We start from the raw sequence: 25,662 nt of genomic DNA on the forward strand, positions 1-25,662 counted from the left end.
TCCTTTGCGCTAAAGAAATATCTCAAGAGTGCATCAGATGGAGCTGGTTCTCTTGCTGTGGAAGATACTCGTTCTCATGGCAAACGTCGTCAGTCATCCTTGGAAAACACAAGTAGTGACAGTTCCCGGCCGAAGAGGATGTTGAGGGGTTCGACGATGGAACAGAGAAAACGATATGGCTGAGTCCACACAGAAGAGCCGGTCCTCATCAGCGACAGCGACGATGCCACTAGTTTTTACTCCCTTCATCCCATAATATAAGAGCGTATTTTACACTATTAGAGTGTCAAAAACGCTCTTATGTTATACGACGGAGGGAGTAGCTCTTAAGGATTTGCATTCTTCTGAAGCTTTGATGATTTCAGTTAGATTATATATGCTCTAAAACCTATCGTACTACTCCCTCTGGTTCAAAATACTTGTCTTGGTTTTAGTACACAACATTTATTTTGAAACGGAGGGAGTACTACTTATTCCGTGGTGCACAGCCGTTTCCTAATGCCTTTTTGCGCCTTTTGGTTGTGTTCTGCAGATATTCCATATTTGTGTTTAAAACTGTATACTTCTTCTGTTTTAAATAATTGAAGTTTTAGGATTGTTGTAAGTCAAACTTTATTAAGTTTGACCAAGATTGTATAAAAATTATATCGACATCTACAAGACCAAATTTACTTCATTAGATTCATTATGAAATGAATTTTCATATTATATATAGATATGTATATATTTGATACCATAGATCTTTGTGGATTTTCTATAGACAAGGTCAAACTTAATAAAGTTTGACTTGAGAAAATCTTAGAACATCAATTATTTTGAAACGGAGGGAAGTATCTTTCATGTCCGATGGCGTAGTAGCAGTGTAGCATTTGTCATTCCATACATTGTACCTTCTAGTTGTCTGATGGTTGGTGAATTTAAGCTCAATACTGTTTGGTATTATGAACTGTGATATGCAAAACACACGCATAGCCACTCCCGCGTGAGAGAGTTCACACAGGGAGAACTGGTCAGAAAAACCCAACTACGTGTTTAGAGTTTTTCGGATGTTTCTCGCAGAATAAATTTTGGGGATTGCCTTTATTAGCTCCAGCAACGGTGAAATTGTTTTATTTTGAACTGTCGCCGAGGGGAGAGCTTCCCCACCTGAATATATCACAACCAAACAACATTGTTATATTACAAGAGAGGATCAAGTCGAGGAGAGGTAAAGTTGCAAGACCTGGCAGCATCACGTGACACAATGTCTTTGAACCTAAAAATCCAGAGGGGGAAAACAAAAACAATATTCCTGATTGTGATCCTTGGTAGATGTCGCTCGTCGCGGAAGATGAGAGTATTGAGTGAGTCCCATATTTCCAAAGGATGGCCATCGCAACAGAAGGCCAGATGTTTGGGTTGAAGCCAGGAGGCGATGCAGTATCCCAAAGACGGTCGAGGGAGATAGGTGTCGTGATCCCCATGTGAATCTGCACCAGAGCGGCATTGGACAGTGAAGTGAAATGTGGGCATCAACTTCACAAGGGCGTTGCATCTAGGGCAGACAGAAGAGTTGATGATGTGCTTGTGATGTAGATTTTTCTTGGAGTTGAGCATGTCCCTGAACAGTAGCCATCCAGAGATCTTGACCTTGACAGGAACATCAGATGACTAAATGTAATCATAGTTGGTGTCAACATGAACCTCATGGGTGATATAATTGTAGGTGTTCTTCAATCCGAAAGACAGTCCATGCATGAGAGACCGCTCGTCATTCAGCTCGCTAGATTGGAAATCATGCATGAGAGACAACAGAATAGCCAACTCGTGAGAAGCAGCAAAAGTAAGACAGTTCTGAAGGTTAGTTAGCAGGCCAAATTGCCGAATGGTAGCTACTAGAACCTTGTCATTTGTGGAGTGTGAAAAGAGGGTGTGGGAAGGCTTTTTGTAGTGGCGTGTTTAGCCGCCAACCATCTAGCTAAAAAAAGGTTGAAAGTCCAATATTTGTAATAATGAATGTAATGTCAAGTTGGATAGTTGTTGATTAACGGTCTTTCAGAGGAAGGATGGGTTTGAAGATTCATCTGTAATATTCTATCGAGTAGTTATGGCGGTAGGTTGTTGTAAAAGGTTGGATGCAACTTTCATTAGAAGGTAGTTTCTTTGGACGTCCAGGTTTTTTTATGCCTAGCCATCATGTTTTTTTTTTTGGTTTGCAAACATTTTTCATACAATAAAACATTTTGCTCTCATGCAAGTTTCCCCGTTAGACCAGAAAAAATGCTTGTGCAAAGTGCCTAAAGTTTTGAAAACCTTTTTGGGAAGACGAAAAGCAGACATAAAATAGATCACTAGAGCGTCGAGAACCGAGGAGACGAGTGTGAGCCCCCCCCCCCCCCCCCCCCCCAATGATAGCAATCTAGCAACCCAACCAAGGAGATATCTTCGGAAGCTGTCTATGATGGGTTCAAAGGCAGAGGTTGGAAGTTTTGTGGGCAACATAGGCAAACTTAAGTATAGTAGAGGAAAGGCTTCCCGTGAGCATGTCACGGCCATGGTAATTAGTGAGGTCAATGCCTGTTTTGAGTGGATTAGAAGATATGCGATTTTAGGAAGTTGATTGAGAGGACAGTTCTGAGGGCAAAGTCATCAAGGAACACTTTAGGATGAGTGTGGCAATAATGGGTGTATCGTTCACGTATTGTAGGGTGAGCGGAGGTTTTATAGCAGTGCGTGAAAGATTTGAGGTATGCACACTGAAAGTGCGTTATATCGACTAAAGGGGGTGAATAGGTGATTTTTACAAATTCATCACTGAGGAATTTAAGGCTGAGGAAATTCCTAATTCACGAACAACTAGCAGCGGAATAAGTACTCAGATGCATGCATAATAGAACAGAAGCACAGTCATCAAGATGAAATAAAAGCAAGCGCAGAGTACAAGTAGCGTATAATCAGGATAAGCAGGCTGAAGACAAACTGACTGAAGAAATTGAACTGAGGAAATTGAGAAAGTCTTCAGTCAAAGTCTTCAAACAGTAACGATCAAGTACAACAGTATCTGAATGAGGAAATGAAAGGGTTGAGGAAATAGAACCAGTAGCTCGGTGAAGACAGTGATTTGGTAGACCAGTTCCAACTGCTATGACAGACGTACGTCTGGTTGGAGCGGCTTGGTATTCAAACCTGAGGACACACAGTCCTCACCGTATTCTCCTTGAGCTAAGGTCGCACAGACCTCGCCCAATCACTCGTGGTAAGTCTTCAGGTGACTTCCAAACCTTCACAGACTCGGTCACTCGGCGATCCACAATTTTCTCTTGGATGCTCTAGACCATGACGCCTAACCGTCTGGAGGATGCACAGTCCTCAAAGGTAACAAGCGTCGGTTCCACACAGGAACAATCTCTTCAGTGATGCTCAATCACTTTGGGTTTGGGTTTTCCTCACTTGATGATTTTTGCTCAAAGTCCTCGGAGGATGGGATGCTCTTAATGACAAGTGTCAGTTTATCTCGGAGCAGCCAACCAACTAGTGGTTGTAGGGGGCGGCTATTTATAGCCTAGGGAGCAGCCTGACATGATAAGACATAAATGCCCTCAATGATATGACCGTTAGGTGGGTAGATATTTTGGGACAGCTGGCGCGTAGCATAGCGACGGTCGGGAATTTGAGCTCTCAAATTCCTCAGGGCTATCATGTTCCTCACTTGTAGGCAATCTGCACTGGCGAATTCTTAACTCCGTAGTCAGAAAAAATTCATCAGAGACCAGAAGATCTTCGTCTCTATCACTGAAGAAATTGACTGAACTGTATGAGGTTTCCAATGGCTTCACTCGAAAGGATTGATATGTGTAGGATTTTGAGTTGAGCATCACTTGAAAACTTTTCCTTCGTTTTACCTCGACCCCCTTTAATAGTACGGTGTTTCCTATGACTCAAGAAGGAGAAAACAAAACTACGAAAACAAAAGTCTTCACGCTTCATATTCTTCGCATGAATACCAAGTCTTCACGGTCACACCAATTTCTTCACTTTCAAAGTCTTCAAAAAGCCAAAATCTTCTGTTGAAGACATTCATTTTTAGGGGTCGACTTTCTTTGTAAATATCAAACTCCTCATAGACTTATAGACCTGTGTACACTCACAAACGCATTAGTTCCTTAACCTATAAGTCTTCAATACACCAAAATCACTAAGGGGCACTAGATGCACTTACATTCTCTCCCTTTTTGGTGATTGATGACAATATAGGTTAAGTTTTCAACGGAGATAAATATATGAACACTACTGGAATTAGCTTATTTGTCGTCTGCCTGTTCTTTGCCGTCCGCTGGCGGACGGCAAAGAAGGTCTTTGCCATCCGCTTATAGAAAACGGACGGCAAAGAACAGGCTGATGGCAAAGAAGGTCTTTGCCATCAGCCTGTTCTTTGCCGTCCGCTAGCGGACGGCAAATATTCTTTGTCGTCCGCTGGCTGACGGCAAAGAGAGAGCTGGCCCCACTAAACGAGCTAATTGGAAAAAACTTAACGGCCCCCCTCTTTGCCGTCTGCTACCAGACGGCAAAGAGGAAACAAAGCGGACGACAAAGGGTGGGTGGACGGCAAAGATGTGACCTAACTAACGGCCGAGCCCCACCCCACCCCTTCTCTCTATTTCTCTCCCTCTCTCCTCCCCGACGACCACAGCAGCCCCCGCCGCCCGCCGCCGCCCCCACTACCCGCCGTCGCCCCCGCCACATGCCGCCGCTTGCCCCGTCGACCCACCACCCCGCCGCCCCCCACGCGCCGACGCCTCGTCGCCCCACGACTCCGCCGTCCAGGCGCCCCGGCGCCCCGGCGCCCTACCACGTCACCACCCGACCGCCCCACCGCCCCGGCGCCCAGCCGCCCCCACCACCGCGGCGCCCCGCCGCCCCCACCACCCGGCGCCACCGCGGCCCCATTGCCCCCGCCTCCCTGCCGGCTCGGCGCCGCCGCTCACAGCCCCGGCGCCGCCGCTCCGGTGAGTTATTTTTTTCTTCTGTTTTTTCTTTTCTTTTGCTGTTTAATTGTTAGTGTTAGATTCAGTTTAGTTTTAGTGCTAGAATGACTAGTTTTAGTTATAGTTTTACTTTAGTTTTAGTTTTAGTTTAGTTTTAGTTTTTATTTTTAGTTTAGTTTATTTAAGATTAGTTTTAGTTTTAGTTTTAGTTTTACTTTAGTTTTAGTTTAGTTTTAGTTTTTATTTTTGTTTTAGTTTATTTTAGATTAGTTTTAGTTTTAGTTCAGAAGAAGAAGAAGAGTAGAAGGAGGAGGAGGAGGGAGGAAGAGGAGGAGGGAGAAGAAGAAAGAAAAGAAGAAGAAGAAAGAAGAAGAAGAAGAAGAAGAAGAAGAAGAAGAAGAAGAAGAAGACGAAGAAGAAGAAGAAGAAGAAGAAGAAGAAGAAGAAGAAGAAGAAGAAGAAGAAAGAGGAGGAGGAGGAGGAAGAGGAAGAGGAGGATGGAGAAGAAGAAAGAAAAGAAGAAGAAGAAAGAAGAAGAAAGAAGAAGAAGAAGAAGAAGAAGAAGAAGAGGAGGAGGAGGAGGAGGAAGAGGAGAAGAGGAGGGGGAGAAGAAGAGAAGAAGAAAAGGCTGTCACGTGCCCCGACCGCGACCCACACCCCGACCCCGACACGCCACCCCGACAACCCGGCCCGACACCCCGACCCCTACCCCCGACTCCCGACACCCTGACATAGCACCCCGACCCCAACACGGCACCCCGACCCCGACACGCCACGCCGACACCCCGGCACGACACCCCGACCCTCGACTCCCTGACACCCCGACCCCGACCCCCGACCCCCGACACCCTGACACCACACCCCGACCCCAACACCCCGACACCCAGACCCCGAAACGGCACCCCGACCCCGACACGGCACCCCGACCCCGACACGCCACCCCAAAACCCCGGCACGACACCCCGACCCCGACCCCCGACACCCTGACATCATATATTTTTCGATTTTGTTATGAGAAACATCATATATAATTGTGTTGATCGGGTAGATTTAAGCATCATATATATTTTTTGATTTTGTTATGAAAAACATCATATATTATTATTCATGTCGGTATTTTTTTATGTTGTACTAATTTCGTTTACTCTTTGTCATGGCAGGTGTTGAAAGATGGTGGGCGCTGGTCGGGAGCGCTCCGAGGCCCCTTCTTCGTCGGCGCGTGGTAGGAGGTCTTCCATTCCACACGCACCTCTCCGCCGAGCGTTGCTGGACAGTATGGCGACACCGCCGGGCCCTTCTTCATCGACAGGCGGTGCCCAGCAGGGGACGAGGTAAGGGAGGGAAGAAGAGAGGAGTTGGAGCACGTGGTCGCGGGAGAGGAGGTAGGGTGACTGCTAGGGCGCCTTCCTCGCCGCCACCCCCAGCTGTTTCACCCGAGCACGTGACTGCTAGGGTGGACTCGTCTGAGAAGGAGGCTACACGGACTCCGGTCCACGAGCCTTCGGCCCACGAGCCTCGGGTAGACGGGCCTTCGGCCCATGAGACACCGGAGGAGCACACGTCTGGATGGGGTACCTGGCCGGATGACCCTGAGGGGCCGAGTGGCCATGCTGATGATGGCGGGGAGCCGACTGATATTGAGGAGGAGGGGGGCACCGTCTACCAGCGTGGTTGTACATGGCTCCCGTCCGTGCCGGCAACCCGCGAGCAGAGGTGGTTGATTTTCCCTGATGGGGAGAGGTAAGTGCATTTAATCTTTTTATACCTTCTGCATTCACGTTTCTTCAAATATCTAATGTGTTGGCCTTGTCATGCTGTAGGGGTTGGGACCACCATCATAGTGTCCGCCGGCCCAACTCCGTCCTTGGAGTGCTTTGCCGGCAAAACTTCCCGGGGTTTGTCACGTTGCCTGGTGAGGGTTGGCTTCCAGAGCTTGGATTGAGCTGGGAGCACTACTTGGCTGCCCCGGCCCCGCCGGGTGAGATTATCGACGGTGTCTTGTGCGACACGAGGGCAGACATGGTGATCAGAAAGTTTTGGGTAATTTCTCCTTTACACATTTAACAAACTTCAACTAGCTAGTTATTAATTGTACTAATCAATATTGTCTCATTTGATTGTAGACATTCTACAGGTGTGAGGAGGGATACGAGGAGGAGGCGGCAAATGTTATCGAGAACGTCTGCAAGCGCCTACTGCAGAACTTACGGCACGAGGCTCGGGTGCAGGCTGTTCGAGACTACTACGCCTTGCGTGGTATCAAGAAGCCCAAGCCGGCGTGCCGCGATAAGTTCCTGAGTAAGGAGCAGTACATGAAGGTAATTCTTAAGGCCTTGTACTTACTTCCTTCATTTAGTAATTCATAGCTGTAGCGCTCAAATTTCTATTTGCTAACTTAGGCGCCTCCGAGATGGTGTGCGGATCGGATGGATTGTTGGGAGGTGTTGGTCAATGAGTGGTGCTCAAAAGAATGGCTAGCCGTCCACAACGCGGCCAAGGACAAACGTGCCCAAATGGAAGGTGTGCCACACCATCAAGGCAGCTCCAACTTATATCAGTTCGGGCGGAACTGGGTATGTGGTTTGCTTCATGATTCATGCAATTCATTCATCATGCTAGCTTGAGCCCTTTAATTACTAATTTACTTTGTTTCTCTCTTTCAGGCACGCTACAATAAGGCGGATAAGGTGCCAAAGGTATACGACCTGTATGCCATGGCCCACACTGCCTCTTTCAAGAAAGTCAAGGCATTCTCTCCGTCTGACCTCGATGATGCAAACAACTTCACCAACATCTCCTCCCACGACAAGCTCGTGAAATATAGAGATGAGGGGAAGGCGAGGAAAGGGGTGGACTTTAACCCGAGCCAGGGTCCCATTGATCCAGAGCTGGTGATGATATCTGGTGGTGGGAGGTCCCATGGCTCCATAGCCATTGGAGATGGACTTATCCGTTGTCCTAGCACTCTCCCGGAGATCAAGGCGCGCCAGTCGAGCTCCGCTCCTGAGATAAGGCCTCGTGAATGGCCAGTCCAACTCGCCATCAAGGTTAGTTATACGTACTCAGCTATCTTTCTCCATTACATTGTGTGTGCTTCCCTCAATGATTACAAATGGTAATGAGGAGTGGTGTTGCAGGCTGCTATACAGAGTGAGAGAGATTGAACGGAGAATCTTCTGGCGGAGGCGGCGGAGAGGCAGCGGGAGTTGGAGGAGAGGACGACAAAGATGTTGGAGGGGGAGAGGGCACGGAATGACATGCAGGCAAGGGCCATGTACGAGCTCCTTGTGGAAAGTTTCTTCTGCAGATTAGCCAAAACATTCATGTAGTGTTTGTCTCATTACTAACTAGTATGACTGAGTCGTCAAAACCAAATGTGCAGTCTGTGTGCGAGAAGATCGGTCAGACCGCTCCGCCGATGCCAGTGATTGCTCCTGGGACCACGATGAGTTTAATTTGAATGGACATTACTTGCTAGTCTTAACATTTGAGTGTCATCATGCTAACGAGACATTGGAAATGATCTTTGGTGCAGCGTAACTCCAGACAAGCATCGCACGATCCTTCTCCAGCTACCGGCACGAGCCGGCCCGCTCCTACACCTCCATGATCATGGTAAGTTTCTCTAGTGTTTTGCTTAACAAATGCATAAAGACCTAGACTTAGCCTTATTTCCTCCAATATGCTTACCACAATGACCTAGACTTAGCATAATTAGCTTAGTTAGCTCATAAACAATCTATTTTACCCAAGTTAGCTCTAAGATGACCCATTTTACCTTAGTTAGCTCATAAATGATCAATTTTACCCAAGTTAGCTCTAAAATGACCCATTTTACCTAGACTAGCTCCAAAATGATCCATTTTACCTATGTTAGCTCTAAAATGACCCATTTTACCTAGGTTAGCTCCAAAATGACCCATCTTACCTAGGTTAGCTCCAAAATGATGCATTTTATCCAAGTTAGCTCTAAAATGACCCATATTACCTAGATTAGCTCATAAACGATCCATTTCACCTAGGTTAGCTCATAAACGATCCATTTCACCTAAATTAGCTCATAAATGTCATATATTCTTCTTCTTCTTCATTTTCTTCTTCTTCTTCTAATCTTCTTCCTCTAACTTTCTTATTTCCCATTTTGCAGAATTCATTCGCTTCACGGAAGCTTGCATAGATGGAGTGCTTGTTTGGATGAACTATGTTTCTTTTGTATCGATGAACTATGCATGTATGGTAGGATGACACTATTGTAATATGTATGGTTGGATGCATGTATGTGGAACTTGCTATGTATGGTTGATGGAACTATGCATGTATGATGAAATTATATGTGTTGGATATCTCATATGTTTGCTGTGAACTTGCCATGTGAAAAATATATATGTATCATCTATTTGCTGTGAAAATGGTTGGGTATAAGAAAAAACAGAAAAAAGAGGCAATGCAGGCTCTTTGCCGTCCGCGGCGGACGGCAAAGAAGCCACGTGGCAACCACCTGTGCTTCCTGGCAGCTGACCCATTTGGTCAGTTTGCCTATAGTGGCAGACGGCAAAGGCTTGATGCTCTTTGCCGTCAGCGGCGGACGGCAAAGGCTGCCGTTAGACGCCTAACGGACTAACAGCGAATTTATTGCCGTTGGCTTTCTTTGCCGTCCGCCACTGATGGCAAAGGCCCCTTTGCCGTCCGCTTCAAAAAGCAGACGGCAAAGAAGCTCTTTGCCGATGCCTACTTTGCCGGAGCCTTTTGCCGTCCGCGGCAGACAGCAAAGGCCTTTGCCGTCCGCCATCCTTGCCTTTGCCGTCTACCGTGGCAGATGGCAAAGTAGCTGATTCCAGTAGTGGAAGTGTAAACGCTGATATTGAGGAATTTGATTGCAAGATATAGAAGAACTCCCCCTGAAGATGTGCATATGTGAGGAATTTTCTTTGAATAGTAATGCACGTTGTAGAGTAGAATCATGGAGATCTCCCCCTATATCTTTTAATTCATACACACATTTGACAAAGGATATGAAGAATTTGAAATGCATGATGAAATATGGTGACTGATGTAATTCAGCATGCGTGCATTAACAAATATGAGGAAATAGCATGCAGAAAAACAAAGCAAAAGTATCAGACCATGATACGTCTCTGATACGTCCATTTTGCATCATGCTTTTATATCGATATTTATTGCATTATGGGCTGTTATTACACCTTATGTCACAATACTTATGCCTTTTCTCTCTTATTTTACAAAGTTTACATGAAGAGGGAGAATGCCGGCAGCTGGAATTCTGGGCTGGAGAAGGAGCAAATATTAGAGACCTATTCTGCACAACTCCAAAAGTCATGAAACTCCACGGAAGTTATTTTTGGAATTAATAAAAAATACTGAATGAAGAAAGTACCAGAGGGGGGCCACCCACCATCCACGAGGGTGGGGGGCGTGCCCCCTGCCTCGTGGGCCCCCTGGCAGGCCTCCGGTGCCCATCTTCTGCTATATGAAGTCTTTCACCCTAGAAAAAAATCATAAGCAAGCTTTCGGGACGAAACACCGCCGCCACGAGGCGGAACCAATCTAGGGCTCCAGCTGAGCTGTTCTGCCGGGGAAACATCCCTCCGGGAGGGGGAAATCATCGCCATCGTCATCACCAACGATCCTCTCATCGAGAGGGTCAATCTTCATCAACATCTTCACCAGCACCATCTCCTCTCAAACCCTAGTTCATCTCTTGTATCCAATCTTTGTCCCAAAACCTCAGATTGGTACCTGTGGGTTGCTAGTAGTGTTGATTACTCCTTGTAGTTGATGCTAGTTGGTTTATTTGGTGGAAGATCATATGTTTAGATCCTTCATGCATATTAATACCCCTCTGATTATGAACATGATATGATTTGTGAGTAGTTATGTTTGTTCCTGAGGACATGGGAGAAGTCTTGCTATAAGTAGTCATGTGAATTTGGTATTCGTTTGATATTTTGATGAGATGTATGTTTTCTTTCCTCTAGTGGTGTATGTGAACGTCGACTACATGACACTTCACCATTGTTTGGGCATAGAGGAAGGCATTGGGAAGTAATAAGTAGATGATGGGTTGCTAGAGTGATAGAAGCTTAAACCCTAGTTTTATGCGTTGCTTCGTAAGGGGCTGATTTGGATCCATATGTTTCATGCTATGGTTAGGTTTACCTTAATACTTCTTTTGTAGTTGCGGATGCTTGCAATAGGGGTTAATAATAAGTGGGATGCTTGTCCAAGGAAGGGCAGCACCCAAGCATTGGTCCACCCACATACCAAATTATCAAAGTAACGAACGTGAATCATATGAGCGTGATGAAAACTAGCTTGACGATAATTTCCATGTGTCCTTGGGAGCGTTTTCCTTTATATAAGAAATTGTACAGGCTTGTCCTTTGCTACAAAAAGGATTGGGCCATATTGCTGCACCTTACTTACTTTCATTACTTGTTACCCGTTACAAATTACCTTATCACAAAACTATCTGTTACCGATAATTTCAGTGCTTTTGCAGAGAATACCTTACTGAAAACCGCTTGTCATTTCCTTCTGCTCCTCGTTGGGTTCAACACTCTTGTCGGTGTCAAAACCGGCGGATCTCGGGTAGGGGGTCCCGAACTGTGCGTCTTAGGCGGATGGTAACAGGAGGCGGGGGACACGATGTTTACCCAGGTTCGGGCACTCTCGATGGAGGTAATACCCTACTTCCTGCTTGATTGATCTTGATGATATGAGTATTACAAGAGTTGATCTACCACGAGATCGAAGAGGCTAAACCCTAGAAGCTAGCCTATGGTATGATTGTTGTTGTCCTAGGGACTAAACCCTCCGGTTTATATAGACACCGGAGGGGGCTAGGGCTACACAGAGTCGGTTACAAGGGAGGAGATCTACATATCCGTATTGCCAAGCTTGCCTTCCACGCCAAGGAGAGTCCCATCCGGACACGGGACGAAGTCTTCAATCTTGTATCTTCATAGTCCAACAGTCCGGCGAAGGGATATAGTCCGACTGTTCGAGGACCCCCTAATTCAGGACTCCCTCAACTCTTACTTATCGAAAGGACTATGATAGATCCCCTACACTTGTGGGGCATCAAGAACCTTTTCTGGCGCCGTTGCCGGGGTGTGAAGCGCCTTTGGTAGGTGGAATTTGGTAAGGAAAGATTTATATAGTGTGCTTAAATTTACTGTCACTTGTTACTATGGAAAGTAATCCTTTGAGGGGCTTGTTCGGGGTATCTTCACCCCGACCAGTAGAGCAAAGAGTTGCTCCTCAACCTACTGAACCTACTGAAAATGTTTACTTTGCAATTCCTTCGGGTATGATGGAGAAACTGCTAGCTAATCCTTTTACAGGAGATGGAACATTGCATCCCGATTTGCACCTAATCTATGTGGATGAAGTTTGTGGATTATTTAAGCTTGCAGGTACGCCCGAGGATGTTATCAAGAAGAAGGTCTTCCCTTTATCTTTGAAGGTAAAGGCATTGACATGGTTTAGGCTATGTGATGATATGGGATCATGGAACTACAACCGATTGAAATTGGAATTTATCAGAAGTTTTATCTTATGCATCTTGTTCATCGTGATCGTAATTATATATATAATTTTTGGCCTCACGAAGGAGAAAGCATCGCTCAAGCTTGGGGAGGTTTAAGTCAATGTTATATTCATGCCCCAATCATGAGCTCTCAAGAGAAATTATTATTCAAAATATTTATGCTCGGCTTTCTCTCAATAATCTCTCCATGCTCGATACTTCTTGTACTGGTTCTTTTATGATGAAGACTATTGAATTCAAATGGGATTTATTGGAAATGATTAAACGCAACTCTGAAGATTGGGACCTCGACGAAGGTAAGGAGTCAGGTATAACACCTAAGTTTGATTGTGTTAAATCTTTTATGGATACCGATGTTTTCCATGAATTTAGCACTAAATATGGACTTGACTCTGAGATAGTAGCTTCTTTCTGTGAATCATTTGCTACTGATGTTGATCTCCCAAAGGAGAAGTGGTTTAAATATAATCCTCCCATTGAAGTAAAAGTAGTTGCACCTATTAAAGTTGAAGAAAAAACTATCACTTATAATGATCCTATTGTTCCCACTGCTTATATTGACAAACCACCTTTCCCTGTTAGAATAAAGGATCATGCTAAAGCTTCAACTGTGGTCAACAAAAGTAATATTAGGACACCCAAACCCCCTGAGCAAATCAAAGTTGAACCTAGTATTGCTATGGTTAAAGATCTCTTGGCTGATAATATTGATGGGCATGTTATTTACTTCTGTGATGAAGCTGCTAGAATTGCTAGACCTGACACTAAAAATAAAAATAGACCTATGGTAGGCATGCCTATTATTTTTGTTAAAATAGGAGATCATTGTTATCATGGCTTGTGTGATATGGGTGCTAGTGCAAGTGCAATACCCCATTCCCTATACAAAGAAATTATGCATGATATTGCACCTGCTGAAATAGAAGAAATTGATGTTACAATTAAGCTTGCCAATAGAGATACTATTTCACCAGTTGGGATTGTTAGAGATGTTGAAGTCTTGTGTGGGAAAGTTAAATATCCTGATGATTTTCTTGTTATTGGTTCCCCACAAGATAACTTTTGTCCCATTATATTTGGTAGACCCTTCTTGAATACTGTTAATGCTAGGATAGACTGCGAAAAGGATGTTGTTACTATTGGTTTGGGGGATATGTCTCAGGAGTTTAATTTTGCTAAATTTCGTAGATAACCCCATGATGAGGAATTGCCTAGTAAAGATGAAATTATTGGTCTTGCTTCTATTGTCGTGCCTCCTCACTAGTAGAAAACAGGGCTTTCGTTCGGGCAAGGCAAGCCCATTAGTCCCGGTTCAGTCACGAACCGGGACCCATGGGGCCATTCGTCCCGGTTCGTGAGCCCAGGGGGCCGGCCGGGGCCTCGTGGGCATTGGTCCTAGTTTGTATGGAACCATTTGTCCCGGTTCGAGGCACGAACCGGGACTAATGGGCCTCGCTCCTGGCCCACAACCATTGGTCCCGGTTCTTGGCTTGAACCAGGACAGAAGGCCCCGATTTAGTACCGGTTCTAGCCACGAACCGGGACAAATGAGCTGCCTATATATACCCCATCGCCGCAGCAGAGCACTCCACAGTGCTCTATTTTTTCTGGCCGTCGAGGGGAGGGCATTTGGGTGCTCTAGCTCACCTCCTATGCACATGAGGTGTTCGATGAAATGTCTGAGCCACACAAGTTAATCTTTCTCCTCTCGAAACTCGTCCTCCGAGCTCCATTTTCCCCGAGATTTGTCTAGGTTTAGCGGTCCGTCACGTCCCGTCCCCGTCTTCACAGCCGTCGATCGCCCGCGCCGATCTCGTCGCCAGCACCACCGTGGTGAGCCTCTTGTTCTTATCTTCTTTCTGAAAGGAAAAAAATTCTTACTTTAGATAGTTACTTGTCTAATTTTGTTACTTTTATTATTCCTTCTTACTACATAGTGCGATGGTTTTGGTATCCGCCCCCGTCGGCCCTCGTCCTGTCTATGATTCGGATGTGGTATATATTATCTTTTTATAACTATTTGGTTCATTTATTGTTTATGACAAATATACCGACCAATGTGACAATAGATTTTATTTATCTAGGAGGTGGTTGAACCGGAAATTCTAACCAACCCTATTGTCGAGAGGTTAAATTTAGTTGAAGAAGAAAACAATTACTTGAAGGAAAAAAATAAAAAAATTGAGAAGGAGAAGATGATATTGGAGTTGCATGTTGCGGATCTCGTCGATGATCACAAGATCAAGATGGATGCAATGCGCTTGAAGATTAGAAAGATTAGAAAATATGCCATTCATACCGAGGCTTGGTATCATTATGCCGTTGGATCAATTGTTACCTTGGTTGCGATTATGATCGCATTTGTTTTCACATTGAAATGTTTTACATAGTTTCAATGTATGGTTTAATTAATTAGATGCTCTGGAGAGCTATATATATGTTGTTAGATGAGAACTATGTATGTACTTTGGTTTAAATGTGATGATGAACTTCTATTAATTTGGTCACTTAATTATCTATTCATGATGTTCTGTAATGGTTTTTGGACACACTTAATTATATATAATGCACGCAGATGAACCGGCAATGGATGTACGGTGACAGACACACCTTCGAGTACATTAAGGGCGTGCATGATTTTCTCGAAGTGGCTGAGGCAAACAAGCAGAATGGTTTTATGTGTTGTCCATGCCCTACATGTGGGAATACAAAGTCTTACTCTGACCGGAAAATCCTTCACACCCACCTGCTTTACAAGGGTTTCATGCCACACTATAATGTTTGGACGAGGCACGGAGAAATAGGGGTTATGATGGAAGATGGCGAAGAAGAAGAGGACGATGACAACTATGTGCCCCCTGAATACGGTGATGCTGCAACGAGGGAAGCTGCTGAAGATCAAGAGGAACCAGACGATGTGCCCAATGATGCTGCAACGGGGGAAGTAGCTGAAGATCAAGAGGAACCAGTGCCCGATGATGATGATCTCCGCCGGGTCATTGTCGATGCAAGGACGCAATGCGAAAATCAAAAGGAGAAGCTGAAGTTCGATCGCATGTCAGAGGATCACAAAAAAGGGTTGTACCCCAATTGCGAAGATGGCAACACAAAGCTCGGTGCCGTACTGGAATTGCTGCAGTGGAAGGCAGAGAATGCTGTGCCTGACAAAGTATTTGAGAAGCTATTGAAAATATTGAAGAAGAAGCTTCCAAAGGATAACGAATTGCCCGACAGTACATACGCAGCAAAGAAGGTCGTATGCCCTCTAGGATTGGAGGTGCAGAAGATACATGCATGCCCTAATGACTGCATCCTCTACCGCGGTGCGTACAAGGATCTGAACGCATGCCCGGTATGTGGTGCATTGCGGTATAAGATCAGACGAGATGACCCTGGTGATGTTGACGGCGAGTCCCCCAAGAAGAGGATTCCTGCGAAGGTGATGTGGTATGCTCCTATAATACCACGGTTGAAACGTCTGTTCAGAAACGAAGAGCATGCCAAGTTGATGCGATGGCAGAGTGAGGACCGTAAGAAAGACGGGAAGTTGAGAGCACCCGCTGACGGGTCGCAGTGGAGAAAAATCGAGAGAAAGTATTGGGCTGAGTTTGCAGCTGACCCAAGGAACGTATGGTTTGGTTTAAGCGCGGATGGCATTAATCCTTTCGGGGAGCAGAGCAGCAATCACAACACCTGGCCCGTGACTCTATGTATGTATAACCTTCCTCCTTGGATGTGCATGAAGCGAAAGTTCATTATGATGCCAGTTCTCATCCAAGGCCCTAAGCAACCCGGCAACGACATTGATGTGTACCTAAGGCCATTAGTTGAAGAACTTTTACAGCTGTGAAATGGAAACGGTGTACGTACGTGGGATGAGCACAAACAGGAGGAATTTAATCTGCACGCGTTGCTGTTTGTAACCATCAACGATTGGCCCGCTCTCAGTAACCTTTCAGGGCAGACAAACAAGGGATACCACGCAAACACGCACTGTTTAGATGACACTGAAAGTATATACCTGGACAAATGCAAGAAGAATGTGTACCTGGGCCATCGTCGATTTCTTCCGACCAACCATCAATGTCGAAAGAAAGGCAAGCATTTCAAAGGCAAGGCAGATCACCGGAAGAAGCCCGCCATGCATACCGGTGACCACGTACTTGCTATGGTTAATGATTTACACGTAATCTTTGGAAAGGGTGGGGGCGGACTAGCTGTTCCGAATGACGCTGAGGGACACGCACCCATGTGGAAGAAGAAATCTATATTTTGGGACCTACCCTACTGGAAAGACCTAGAGGTCCGCTCTTCAATCGACGTGATGCACGTGACGAAGAACCTTTGCGTGAACCTGCTAGGCTTCTTGGGCGTGTATGGGAAGACAAAAGATACACCTGAGGCACGGGAGGACCTGCAACGTTTGCACGAAAAAGACGGCATGCCTCCGAAGCAGCATGAAGGTCCTGCCAGCTACGCTCTTACGAAAGAAGAGAAAGAAATCTTCTTTGAATGCCTACTCAGTATGAAGGTCCCGACTGGCTTCTCGTCGAATATAAAGGGAATAATAAATATGGCAGAGAAAAATTTCCAGAACCTAAAGTCTCATGACTGCCACGTGATTATGACGCAACTGCTTCCAGTTGCATTGAGGGGGCTTCTACCGGAAAACGTCCGATTAGCCGTTGTGAAGCTATGTGCATTCCTCAATGCAATCTCTCAGAAGGTGATCGATTCAGAAATCATACCAAGGCTAAGGAGTGATGTGGCGCAATGTCTTGTCAGTTTCGAGCTGGTGTCCCCACCATCCTTCTTCAATATCATGATGCATGTCCTAGTTCATCTAGTCGACGAGATTGTCATTCTGGGGCCCGTATTTCTACACAATATGTTCCCCTTTGAGAGGTTCATGGGAGTCCTAAAGAAATATGTCCGTAACCGCGCTAGGCCAGAAGGAAGCATCTCCATGGGCCATCAAACAGAGGATGTCATTGGGTTTTGTGTTGACTTCATTCCTGGCCTTAAGAAGATAGGTCTCCCTAAATCGCGGTATGAGGGGAGACTGACAGGAAAAGGCACGCTAGGAGCGGACTCAATAATATGCAGGGACGGGCATTCTTGGTCTCAAGCACACTACACAGTTCTACAGAACTCTACCTTGGTGACCCCGTATGTCGATGAACACAAGAACAGTCTGCGCTCCAAACACCCTGAGCAGTGTGACGACTGGATTACATGTGAACACATCAGGACTTTCAGCAGTTGGTTGGAAACACGTCTCAGAGGTGACACCACTGTTTGTGATGAGTTGTACTCGTTGTCCAGGGGACCATCTTCGACTGTATTGACTTACAAAGGATACGAGATAAATGGGAATACATTTTACACGATCGCCCAAGATCAAAAGAGCACCAACCAAAACAGCGGTGTCCGCTTTGATGCAGCAACCGAGAGGGGAAAGGACACATATTATTGTTACATAATGGACATATGGGAACTTGACTACGGACATGATTTTAAGGTCCCTTTGTTTAAGTGCAAATAGGTCAATCTGTCAGGAGGCGGGGTACAGGTAGACCCACAGTACGGAATGACAACAGTGGATCTGAACAATCTTGGGTACACTGACGAACCGTTCGTCCTAGCCAATGATGTGGCACGGGTTATCTATGTGAAGGACATGTCTACCAGACCGAGAAAAAGAAAAGATAAGGAAGCGAATACATCATACGATGACCCAAAGCGCCACATAGTTCTTTCAGGAAAAAGGGACATTGTGGGAGTGGAGGGCAAGACAGACATGTCTGAAGATTATGAAAAGTTTCATGAAATTCCTCCCTTCAAAGTGAAGGCTGACCCAAGCATCCTGATAAACGATGAAGATTATCCATGGTTACGGCGCAATAAGCCAATGACACAAGCGAAGAAAAAGTGAAGACTTTCTCCCGCAACTATTATGATGATACCATGCCAACTTTGTAACAGACGAGTATGATACCATTGTCCGTTTTGTACACGAAGTGCATCTGGTTTTTGCCGTAACCCTCTCAACTTTCTTGCACATGCTATGTGGATGAAATGATGATACCATGCCAACTTTCAACCTTTTCAGAGTTCATTTGAAATGCTTTTCAATTTTAGGGTCTTATAGCTCAAAATAATTAGTAAATGCATGCAAAAAGGTGCATGAAAAATAACAAATAAAATAAATAAGTAATTAGAAACAAAATAATATAAACTTTATTAAAATATATAAGTAGAAACAAAATAAAATAAACTTTAATAAATTTATGAAACTAAAATTAACAAAGTATTTTCTGTTCAAAACATTATAAGAAACCTCTAGTATTATTGAAACTAAAATCATATAAAATTAATGCAACTAAAATTATCGAAGTATTTTCTGTTCAAAATCATTAAAAGCAAAAAGAATTTTCATAAAGAACTTTTTTTGATAGAAACTTTAATAGCAAAAAGAATTATCATAAAGTAAAATAAATAAGTAATTAGAAACAAAATAAAATAAAATAAATAAGTATTTTGTTGTAAGTAGAAACAAAATAAAATAAATAAAGCAAAAAAGAAAACAAAAAACTGGGAAAAAATAAAAAATGCCACCTACTGGGCCACCACGGCCTGAATACGACTAGAAACCCATCCATGGGCCAGGATTCAGGCCCACAGAAAGCCCAGCAGGCCCACAGGCATGTACAGAGAGGTTAGGCCCGTAAGCCTGCTTTAGAGAGGAGCTCGATAGCTCAGGCGCACCGCACCTTATAGACAGGTGCGGCTCTCTCTCAGCTAGCGAGGTGGGACTAAACTCCCACCACCACGCCGCTGTGCAAGGCTTTCCGTCCCGGTTGGTGGCACCAACCGGGACTAAAGGGTGCCTTTCGTCCCGGTTGGTGGCAGCAACCGGGACCAATGCCCCCCCTTTAGTCCCGGTTGGTGCCACCAACCGGGACCAAAGGTCGCTGCTTCCCGCCCTTTGGGCTGCTGAAAAGAGGCCTTTGGTCCCGATTGGTGCCACCAACCGGGACTAAAGGTAGCATTGGTCCCGGTTGGTGCCACCAACCGGTACCAATGCTCTTTGTATATAAGCAAACACTTACCAGTTTCGACCAAATCCATCACTTCTTCACCCCCCGACGCCCCTGCTCCTCCTCGCCGTCGCCGCCCGACGCCCCTGCTTCACGTTGCCGTCGCCGCCGCCACCGACGCCGTCAGGCTGCTCGACGTCGCCGTCGCCGCCGCCACCGACGCCGTCAGGCTGCTCAACGTCGTCGCCGCCGCCGCTTTCACCCTCTGCCCCGACGCCCCTGCTCCTCCGAGTCACCGTCGCCGCCCTCTGCCGTCGCCGTCGCCCCTGCTCCACCGTGCCCCGCTTCCCCCTGGGAGCACCAGCCTGCTCCCGCACCCTGTCCCGCGCCCCTGCGCCCCTCCCCTGTCCCGCGCCCCGCCGGCGCCGGCGCCGGCCCCTCCGTCGTGCCCCTCCGCCCCTGCGCGGTGCACTTAGATGTTTTTACATGTTTTTAAGATTATTTTAGTTTATGTTTAGTTTTAAGATTAGGAAAATTTTAGATGTGTAGTAATATTTATTTAGATGTGTAGTTAATTTAGATGTTGTAATTTGTTCATAAAAATTGTGCACTTTTGAATAGAAACTTTATTTTTTTTCATATGTACGAAAATGTAGAGTGATAACGAAAACAAACATATAAGAAAAAACAAAGGAAAAAATGAAGAAGGAAAAGAAAACCGCCCGGCCCGGCCACCACCGCATTTTCATAAAATGTTTCCACCGAGTCCACGTCGCACCGATCGAGCACCCCCCGCCGTCGCCATCGCCAGACGCCCCCGCTGTGAGCCGCCGCGCCGGTCCGGCTCTGTTTTTATTTTGTATTAGATTAATTTTTTGTTCATATATATAAAATGTATATTTGTATGTATGTGGCTATATGTAAGTTCAGAGCAGGTTTTTTATTAGATTAATTTCTTATTAGATTTATTACATTAAATTTTTTGTTCACAACATGTTTTTGTTCATATATGTATTGTCTTGTTCATATGTGTATTAATGTTTTTGTTGTATATATGTAATTTTTTTCAATGTATATATGTATGTGGTAGCTATATATCGAGCTAGGAAGAAAGGATAATTTCAACATGAGGGGAGGTCGATACCCCCTCCCCGATAACATTTTTTAGAAAAGTTTTATATATCTAGCTAGGAAGAAAGGAAGAAGGAATGAACTAAGAAGAGGATTAAGAAGAAAAATAAGAGGAGAAGAAGAAGGAATAGAGGAGAAGAAGAAAAAATAGAGTCTATTTTTTCTTCTTCTCCTCTATTCCTTCTTCTTCTCCTTTTTTTTTCTTCTTCTCCACTTTTTTTATCTTCTGCTTCCTCTTCTTAATTTTTTTCGGGAACTCCATTCCAAAATAACTTCGACATGATGGGCGGTCGATATATATACCCCCTCTCGACCGTGATAACTTATACCACGGAAGCACCCTACGGCCCTCTCGCTCGACCAAAACTCTCGAGGACACCCAAACCCTAGGAAAAAACGATGTCGGTCTCCTACCCCCTCCCGCCGCGCCCCTACCCTTGAAGCGTTGCCGAGGCCCAAACCCGGAAGAAGCTAGGTCTACGTTTGCACTAATATATCCACCTGCTGTCATGTTTGTGTAATAATTGCCATGTTGTAATATTTGCAGAAACAATGGAGCACGGACGAGACGAGGAAGCAGAAGAGGTGTTGGGGGACATAATCTTAGCCGGAGGTGATGTCTTGCTGTATCTTAACGACAATGATGGTCTGGAAGAACAGGGTGAAGAAGCAGGCTACGGTGATCGAAGAGTGGAGGAGGAAAGACATGATTATGATGGCTCCGGTGACCCAATGCTGGTGCAAGAAGGAGCCCGTGGTGACGGCTCCGGTGACCGAACAGAGTCCGGCCAGGTAAATATATTAGTTAAGCCTGTGCTGACTAGCTAATTGATGCATTCATTGTTTTGGTATGTACACATATTAATTAACTCTCGTCTTTCTTCTTTTTTCGAGCCCTCCGGATCGAGCACAACTTCGGTAAAGAGACGAGGCCCGAAGAGAAAGTTGCGCTCGGATGAAAGGTTTGAGATCACAGCAATCGCGCGCGACGGCCAACCGATTGAACCCATCCGGACAAAGGAAGCATTTGCTACTCAGTGCGGGGTTCTTGTTAGGGACAAGATCCCGATCAGCATCCACCAATGGTATAAGCCTAAGAAGGAAGACCCTGAGGTGTCTTATGCCAATGATATGCAGAAAGATGATCTTTGGACTGAGCTGAAGGCAAATTTCACCCTACCGCCAGAGGAGGATTCGGAGAAGCCAGTTAAAGAGCAATTAATCAAGTCTCATGCTCTTAAGAAGATGGCAGACCTATTCAGGAGGTGGAAGAATGAGTTGAAAACGTTTGTTGACAAACAAGAGACACCAGAATTCATCGGCCGGTATGAGAAGATCAGAGATCACTGGCCCGCATTTGTAGCCCACAAGACATCGGAAAAGAGTAAGAAGATGTCAACGACAAACAAGAAGAATGCTGCGCAGAAGAAGCTTCACCATCGCATGGGGTCAGGTGGCTACCTCAAAGCCCGGCCTAAGTGGGCCAAGGCTGAGAATGATCTGCTTGATAAAGGGATCGAACCAGAGACAATGAACTGGCCAAACCGTTGCCGGACTTGGTTCTTCGGGGCTGGTGGAAAATTGGACCCTGTATCAGGGAGGTGCATTTGGACGGACGAGCTTTTGAGAATACCAGTCAAGAGGCTTCAGCACTATATCGATGCAGCGCAGCAAGGGACGTTCGTTCCAGACAGAGAGAACGACGAGCTCACAATGACCCTCGGGAATCCTGAGCACCCTGGACGGACACGAGGCACGCCAGGCTCGGTTCCGTAGAAGGCTGGTTTTCCGGACGCAGGCGGTTACAAAAGCCAGGAGAGGAGGAAAAAAGTGGAGCAGACCCAAATTCAGAAGCTGCACAAAAGGGTTCAAGCGCTAGAGGAACAAGACGCCAATCGACATGCCGAAACTAACCCCGAAGCTACCCCGCCATCTCAGCGGAGAAGCAGCGTGGCTTCCACCGAGCTGCTTCAGCCAGAGCATGTCTTGACGGCTCCTGCTAGCTACCCCGTGGATGCTATCACGGAGTCTCAACATTGCCACCTTATGACGCAATGGCAGAACTTCAAAGTCAAGGCGGTTGTTGGCTCTGTTTTACCTCCTGAACCCGGCGCAACCTACCACTGCCGGCCGATTCCAGAAGGATATGCTAGGGTGATGGTGGATGAAATAATGGAGGGATTTGAGGACCTCCGGCTTGACCACCCTACCGGTGAAGGGGAGACTCGGCTAGGTTCTGCTCTGAGCACTCCATGCCAATGGCGGAAGGAGCTCATCAACCTTCCGAACTGGACGCCTCCGGCGAGTAAGGGCACTCCACCTCCTCCTCCGCCTCCTCCTCCGGCGAGTGATCAGGGCACTCAGCCTCCTTCTTCGGCGCGTGGCGGCACTCCGCCTCCTCCTCCGCCTCCTCCTCCAGCGAGTGATCAGGGCACTCAGCCTCCTTCTCCGGCGCGTGGCGGCACTCCGCCTCCTTCTCCGCCTGCGCCGGCGCGCCAGAGCAGCCAGGCTCCTCCTTCTCCGCCTCGTCAGCAAGGGCGGAAGAGACCCGCCGCCGCTCCGACTGCTCCGGCGCGTCGTAGTCCTTCTCCTCCGCCTCGTAAGCAAGGAAAGAAGACAACCGCTCCGTCTGCTCTGCCGGCGTCTAGCAGTACAGCCAGAGGCGGCAGGCAATACAGATTCGGTCCTTCTCTGAAGACTCCAGAGAAGTTACCATACGAGAGGACTAAGGAGGAAACCAGGAAGATCGTGCGAGCCAAAGTGAAAAACTTCTTTGAAGGGGTGAAAGCAAATAAACATCCACCTTCGGAGGAGAAGGTAGATCCGGTGAAAGCGAAGCGCACTCTGGCTGCGCTGACAAAACCACCAAAGTCTTCACCGAAAGACAACTATGAGTGCATTATTGCAAAGACATTTGCCGAAGAGGAGCGGTCGGGAAGTACTGTCAGTGATCAAAGGTTAAAAGACTGACGAGCTAGGAAAAATTGCCCAGCTCGGCGAACAAGCGAACCAATCGTGCCCCCCGCTCAAGGTGTCTAGCGACATCGTCGCTAATGATCCGAGGATGGTGCCCGGTTATAGCAATCTTGGAGATTACCTGCCCGACGATGTACATTATGATATCTTGGAGGTGGACGAACACAAATACCATTACGGGAAGCCTCTCATCAAAGATGAAAGATCTCTAACAACGATGATGCGAAGATTACATGATTGGTACATGAAAACCTGCAGAGAGTCTGGGGGGAGGGATACTTTGACGCTGAGAGTTAAACCAGAGCATGACCTCATTGGAATTGAACTGTTGAATGTTCCATTTGAGGAGTTCTTCCAGTTTTTCAATCAAAATTCCCTCGAAAAATCAACGGTCACTTGCTACTGTCTGTAAGTAGTACTACTTCTGTCATTAAGTCTCTCTATATAGGTCAGCTCTTTCATTGCATGTATTTATAATTATCCTCACTATATTATGCAGATTGAAGATCGCCGAATTGAAGAAAAGACAAATCGGTGATATTGGGTTCATTAACGCAAATCTCATAGATGCAACTGAAGTTAAATATCATGCCGAAAATACCGAGGCCAACTTGCTACGATCGTTGGTAATAAATGAAAACAAAGATATAATACTCTTTCCTTACAACTTCAAGTGAGTGTTACTGTCTTGTGCATATTCGGTTTCCCTTATTAGTCCTGGTTATAGTAATGTAATTAATGACTTATGCATGCGTGCGCAGCTTCCACTATATTCTCCTAGAGATTAAGCTTGAGCAGGGAGTAGTAACCGTCTTAGACTCGAGACGAAAAGATCCCCAGGACTATGCGGACATGACTCAACTGCTCGAGAAGTAAGTTAAATCGATCATTATCCACCATATCAGCAACTTTGTTCATTTCCTTATATCAAGTAATTATTTTCTTTGTCTAGCAGGGTTTGGAGAAAATTCACCAAAAAAGCTCCGGGACTGCCGAAGAAGCTGCAATTTAAACACCCGAAAGTAAGTACTATAGTAGCATGTTCCACGCATCTCCTAGTGATTCAAGCGCTAGTTTCATCAACACCATTTAGCATGCTTGCTTATCAGTTTGATTGACCTCTATTTCTTGTAAAGTGGTTGTGGCAGGAACCCGGGAATAATTACTGTGGATACTACGTTTGCGAGTCCATCCGCTACACGACCTATGAGCGGGGCACTCTAACGAACAATATGAAGTGTGTAAGCAATAATATTCACAATTTTTTTATTACCATCATTTGTGTTGAGTTTCATTTATTCATATATATATATATATATATGTATTGACCCCCTTCTTCAAATTAGATGTTTCGGAAGCGGGATGAACTCCTAGCACCAGATCGTATGCGAGCAATTCAAGAGGAATTGGCGGCATTCTTCCTTGACCACGTGATTGCTGAAAACGGAGAATACTATGTGGACCCTGTATTCTTACAATTTAATTAGGAGATTATATTGTAAGAGATAATTATTGTATATATGTAGCCGGTAGTGTCAGATAGATATACGAGAACTTGTTGTTCGACCAATCTCTCGGAGAAGGGGAGGTGGTCGATATCACTTCTCTCGGTATGCATATGTTCATGACGATCTTCTGTTTCCTTCATTTGATTACTAGCTAGCGTGTCTAGTCCTCTCCATACGTATATAGTACGTAGCGTCGACCAAGCACGGAGATAAGAGAGGACACTTCTCTCTATTAATTAGCTACCTAACACAATATATGAAACACCTAAATTAACCCCCCAAAACCCCAACCCCCCCCCCCTTCAAAAAAAACAAAAACTCCAGCCACTGAAATGCTGACGCGTGGATGCCTATTGGTCCCGGTTAGTGCCACCAACCGGGACCAAAGGCCCTCCTGCCTGGGCTCGCCGCACCGGCCACGTGGAGGCCCATCTGTCCCGGTTCGTGTAAGAACCGGGACTGAAGGGTTAGGG

Source organism: Aegilops tauschii, chromosome 7 (assembly GCF_002575655.3).
Source record: "Aegilops tauschii subsp. strangulata cultivar AL8/78 chromosome 7, Aet v6.0, whole genome shotgun sequence".
Lineage (NCBI taxonomy): Eukaryota > Viridiplantae > Streptophyta > Magnoliopsida > Poales > Poaceae > Aegilops > Aegilops tauschii.